The 6,000-nt window shown below is 39.8% G+C and overlaps 1 protein-coding gene across 2 annotated transcripts in view; it reads left to right on the top strand.

Annotated features, from left to right (window-relative positions):
* tafa4b (TAFA chemokine like family member 4b) overlaps window positions 1-6,000 on the top strand; it is a 333,573-nt gene that overhangs the window by 217,623 nt on the left and 109,950 nt on the right. The gene's annotated exons all lie outside the window — the stretch shown is intronic.

Raw genomic sequence — 6,000 nt, 5'->3', positions numbered from 1 at the left:
TTGGACACTCTGGCGGCAGGAAACATGTTTCCGCTGATGGGTGAGTGTCGAACCAGAGGACACATAGAACATTTAGGACAGAGATGAGGAGAAACTTCTTCACCCAGAGAGTGATGGCTGTGTGGAATGCTCTGCCCTAGAGGGCAGTGGAGGCCCAGTCTCTGGATTCATTTAAGAAAGAGTTGGAAAGAACTCTCAAGGATAGTGGAATCAAGGGTTATGGAGATAAGGCAGGAACAGGATACTGATTAAGGATGATCAGCCATGATCATATTGAATGGTGGTGCAGGCTCGAAGGACAGAATGGCCTACTCCTGCACCTATTGTCTATTGCTCTGATACCCACTAACAGTGTGGCTGACCTAAGTATGTTTCAAATGCCGCATTCCCATCAGTCCCCTGTCTAACAAGAATCCCTCTGCTTTAAAAATATTTAATGGCCCCTCTTGCGCTATTCCTGAGGCAGAAAGTTCCAAAGTTGCACAACCTTCTGAGAGAAAGAAATGTCCCTCATCTCTGACCTCAAAGGGTGACATCTAACTTTCAAACGGTATCCAATAGTTCTGAACTCACCCACAAGGGAAACATCCTGTCAACCCCCATATTGCCAAGACCACTCAGGATCTTATACACTTCAATCAAGTCACACATCTCTCTTCTAAACTCCAGTGGAAACAAGCCCATCCTGTCCAATGTATCCTCATAAGTCAATCCATTCATTCCAACCACGGGTCTAGTAAATCTCCTCTGAACTGCCTCCAATGCATTTTCAACCTTCCTTAAATAAGGAATCAAAACTGCACCTTCAAGATGTGCTCTCACCACTGCCCTGTATAACTGAAACGTTATGTTCACTTTATGTTCAGTTCCTCTCATGAAAAAATAGGATTTTGTCCTATTAGCCTTTTTGATTATGCGTGAACCTTTAGGACACACACTGGAATACAAATCACTTAATATTTTCCTTTTTAATTTCCTGTGGAAACTCTTGCCATCCATTATTACATTTCTGGCTAGTTTTCCCGTGTCACCTAATTTCGCGCTCCTGATTAACCTTTTAGCCATTTCATGCTGGTCTTTATATTCTGACCAATCACATGGCCTGCCACTCATAGGAGTAGAGTTAAAAAAATCATACAACACCAGATTATAGTCCGACAGGTTTATTTGGAAGCACTGGCTTTCAGAGTGCTGCTCCTTCATTGACCACCTGATGAAGATTCATAGCTCCGAAAGCTAGTGTTCCAAATAAACCTGTTGGACTATAACGTGGTATTGTGTGATTTTTAACTTTGTTATCCCCAGTCCAACATCAGCACCTCCAAATCATGACTCATAGGAATGTTCTTATTCTGAATATTTTGATAAAACCACTGTGGCGCTATTGATTTGTCCCTTGCTCTTTCATACCACTTCCTTTCAGCTAGCTCAGCTCTCATGTCCCAGTTGTTCCTTTATTTAGGTTTAAAATACAGTCTTAGATCCTATTTTCTTCCTTTCAGACTGAATAAAAAATTCAATCATGTTGAGGTCACTGCTACCTAGAGGTGCCTTTACTTTGAGGTCATCCATTAATGCTATCATGTTGCACAGTACCAGTAAAAATAACCTGTCCTCTGGTCAGTTCCAGAACTTGTTGCTGTAAGAAAATGTCTAAGTATTCTGGATAAGACTTTTTATTCATGCCATTCCTGCCAATCTGGTATTTGCAGGTCATAGGCATCTCTCTCCAGCACCTCAATAGAATATCAGAGGAAGAATCCAGGAACCAAGTGCAGCCTTAGAATGCCTCAACACCATTCTTTAACTTCCCCCCTTTCTTCTTGTCAATTCCAATTGCTGCAAAATGCATCTTTACTTTGCCTCTTTAAGATAATATCATGTGGGCCCTCATCATGCCTGCTGCTGCGAATTGAATCGCAAAGCAGATGTAAAATTAGAATGAGCTGACTGTTTTAAAATAAAACCACTGACAGACGCATTGAACACCTCCAGATTTCTCACACAATATCAGATTCCATTCATCTCCCAAGTAACTTTTTAGTCTTTAAATATTTTAAAAACTGTGTCGTAAAGTAAGAAAAAGCTGATTGAAACATTGATCCAAAATATCCAAAGCATGATGTTTGAAATTTAGTCCAATCATTTGTTGTATGATTGTGTCTATTAATCATCCCTGTGATTACCTGAAAGTACATTTAAACACCTGCAATACCAAAAATATGCTCAAAACATTCAAGAAACTATTGAATGCAACTGCAGTTTTTATGGATGAAGCTAGTCATCTGTAAAAACAGATAAAGCTAGTCTTATTCTCTACCTTTGCTAGTAATAAACATCAACTCTCCTGCTCCTCGGATGCTGCCTGATCGGCTTTGCTTTTCCAGCACCACACTCTTCGACACTAAATTCATTTCAATACTGAAGATGAACATTGTATGTGTATGCTCCAAGTAGTGTACTATGACAAGCTATGACTGTTTAAAAAAGCTAAGAGAGAAATTAAACTAATTGGATTGATAAATGTGAGGTACTCCTTCAGAAATAATTAAGGTATATCAAAAAACCCTTTTGTTCTCACAGAATAAGCAGAGGGGACAGTTTCCAATGCAGGGAGTGATTCAGCAGTGAGAAAGGTCAATAAGAAAAGACAATTCTGCAGTCTCAATTCGGAATGATTCACTTTTAAAGCAGTGAGGAAATAATCACACCATGCTGTTCAAGTAAGATACTCTCCTAAGGTGTGATTGAGGTATATTATTCAAAACTGAAGGGTAGTGAAAGGACTATCTGCCTTAAATGAAGAGTGCTTGATCATACCAGAGCCTATCTTCAGCTTAGTCTAATTAGAAATAAATTGCAAGTTATGAATAAGTTAGACCATGTTCTTAAGCTGTAGCCTTTTATATTCAAGTGTAGCATCAGTCAGCTGAAAACACAAGGGAATAAGTTTTTTCTTATCCTTTGCTCATGATTTTCTGCCAGGTAGCTCATGATTTTCTGTGTCTTGAGCCATAATGCTAATTTGAAAGACTCATAGGCTATGGAATTGCCCACAAGCTATGGTTAATCTGTTTCTGAAAATATTCAGTGCACAGAATGTTAATGCACAAATTGTCAATCACATTATCTACTATTGTTGAATGTGTACATTCTAATGATTATTGCATGTTGTTTTGCATGGAATCTTATAATAAGATGAATTGCCTTTAGCAATTCAACACGCGCACTGTTGAAAAACTCTGGAATGGGGATGAAAAGCACAAGAGATTGCAAGCATTGACCTTCATTCCCTCAAGAAATCTCATCAAGATGAATTCAGTACTCCAATCAGAACTATAGAAGCTTTCACTTTGCACAGTTTGACTTCTGGTCCAATAGTACCCTTAAAATGTATGAAAAGAAGTTCTGATATTTTTGCTGTTTTTAAGATTTCAGCTTTGATTCAGTGATAGCTACTTTGACTCTGAGTCAGAAGGTTGTCAGTTCAAGTCTCGCTGCATTAACTGGGCTGGCACATTAGTAGAGTACAGACGATATGCTGTCCTCCCAACGATGTTGACCTTTGGATGAGATGTTAAACTAAGACACAGAACACAATAGTCTTAGCCCATGGGAGACCTGGAAAATTAAATGCATTGTCAATGTCTCAGATACCCACTGCCTTCCCCTCCGCTCAAGCAAATTCTCGGCTAAAAGGACCAAGGGTGACCTTCTGACCCTATCTCCATTCAACCCTCAGTTGATCAATTCATGCTGTTAAAGGGACCTGTCTGGCTTGTAAATATCTCTGTACTTGGTTTGATAAATAATAGGTCGCTTGTCAATTTGATTAGGAGGCTTGATTTCCAAGAATTTTTGCTTGATTGAAGAAGCCACGGATATGAGCAAGGAGGGTGGTGACTGACAGCCAGCCCCTGTCCTTGTTTCTGATGCCATGACCTCCTGTCGACTACTGTCATGCCAAACAACATACACAGGAACCTCAATTATCCTCAATTGATGAGTCTGCTATTTAAACAAGCTAATCTTTGCATTCTGCAAATTACAGGTTAAACAGAGAAGAACTAAACCCTTACCAACACAAAATTATATGAAATCCCAGAATTAAGAAAGGTCCTGAACAGCTTCTATGATCACAAGAGCATTTGTCAGTTTCCGTGAACTCAGTGTCATGAAGGAATGACAGAAGTGCCACCTCATGCATGTGTTTACCTTCTTGGCCATTGTTTTCATATAGTTTTAAAAAGGTGTGAAATATCTACAGGCCGATGTTCACAGAGAACTTATAAAAGAACAGAGTAGGTTGACATGCCAATCACTTGTGCTCCCTTATCTCAGAAAGACAGAAGCACCATCTCGTGCATGCATTTCATGAATGGCCTGGTAAAGTGACGGGAATACCCTGTAAAGCACTTACTTTTGCAAAGGGCTGTGTAACTAACCCTTACCTAAAAAAAATCCAGTTACTGATGCTTGAGGTCCTTGTGTTTCTTTGTTTTTGCCAGCCTTTTCACATGTTCTTCAGTACAGGTATTTTGAATACATTTACCTCTTTAATGTAACGTTTTTGCGGGACCTCGAGGCCTTCTTCGAATAATCCGAAATTTGGATAATTGATGTTTGGATAATCAAGGTTCCTATGTATACCTTTGTACTTGGCCCATCCTCCATTTTAGGAGTCCAGGATACAGTACCAGCAGCAGCCATATCCTCTTCCACAGCGCTACCAAGTGCTGTGGCCAGGATTTCCTATCCTCGAGTCCCCAGTTCAGAGGAAGGCCTGCGGTTTCTACTTAAGTGCCTGACTGATACAAGTTACAGCAGCCCTTGCTTCTAATGGTCAGTGTAGATGTCTTGGTGCTTTATCAGGCAACATGCCAGTCATCCAGCTAAGAAAGAAGATTCCACCCAATGTCTTGCTCTTACCTAAATTAAAAGATTATTTCTCAACCTTTGTTAAAAATTAAAAGTCACACAACGCCAGGTTATAGTCCAACAGGTTTATTTGGAAGCACTAGTTTTCTAAGGGCTGTTTCTTCATCAGATAGCTGTGGAGCAGGACCATAAGACAACATGATTAATAGCAAAAGGTTACAGTGTCATGTGGCTGAAATATATTAAACAAACTTACATTAAATCTTTCATCTTTTAGAATGGTTTTGCTAGTTTCAGTTTGTTAAATGTAAATCCTAGAACTCCTTTTAAGTCACATTCTCAAGATAACTTAAGGTTTTCTAACAAAATGTGTTATCTCAGCTCAGACAATGCATTAAAGGTGTGAGGTTAAAGTCTGTCTGTGTCCTAATCTTGAGTTAGACTGATTCAATTTCTATAGCAGGAGTTACAGAATCTGACATGGATTGACTGTAGGTTATGCATTTTTTGAGCAAAATAAAATATAATTCTGCAAATACAATTTCACCCCATAAATTTATATGTGTTCGCGTGCAGGAGAGTCAGAGTGACTGCATGTGAGAGAGTGTGTGTATGTGTACATTTAAGCTTGGTAATGTGTGTGTGTGTCTATCAGCCTCTGCTCGGCCACATTGTGTTGTTGCTTGTCCCGGAGTCTGCCTTTGTTAAAAATGTAAGGGAATTCATCCTGATTTCTTAAGAATTTCTCACTCTCCTTTAGATGTCTTTTCCACTGAAGATTCTAGCACCGGCACATCTTTTAAAAACCTGCACAGAAATTCATGAAGGTAGCAGTGGAGAGACTTGGTGTGAAAATCAGGCCACCTTTTACACAAGTGAGTGTCCTATGTTCTGTGATGCAAGTATCCAGGAGCACAGGCAACCAAATTGCCAGCTTTTGTCAAAGGATAAGTGTGAAAGGTCAGTGTGGTGTTTTGGTGCTAGGTGGATGAGTGTGGTCATCCAGGTGGGTAAAGTCAGCAGCATACCAGGTGTATGGGAATTCAAGTAAATGCCTAGAGTAGTGTTATGTGGGAGCAAAGTATTTGGGTCAGGCTAGTAGGGGGAAAGGGGGTGAGCGGA

This window comes from Chiloscyllium plagiosum, chromosome 18 (genome assembly GCF_004010195.1).
Source record: "Chiloscyllium plagiosum isolate BGI_BamShark_2017 chromosome 18, ASM401019v2, whole genome shotgun sequence".
In the NCBI taxonomy this organism is placed as follows: Eukaryota; Metazoa; Chordata; class Chondrichthyes; order Orectolobiformes; family Hemiscylliidae; genus Chiloscyllium; species Chiloscyllium plagiosum.
The sequence above is the reverse complement of the archived record's forward strand: the minus strand, read 5'-3'. Positions and strand labels throughout refer to the sequence as shown.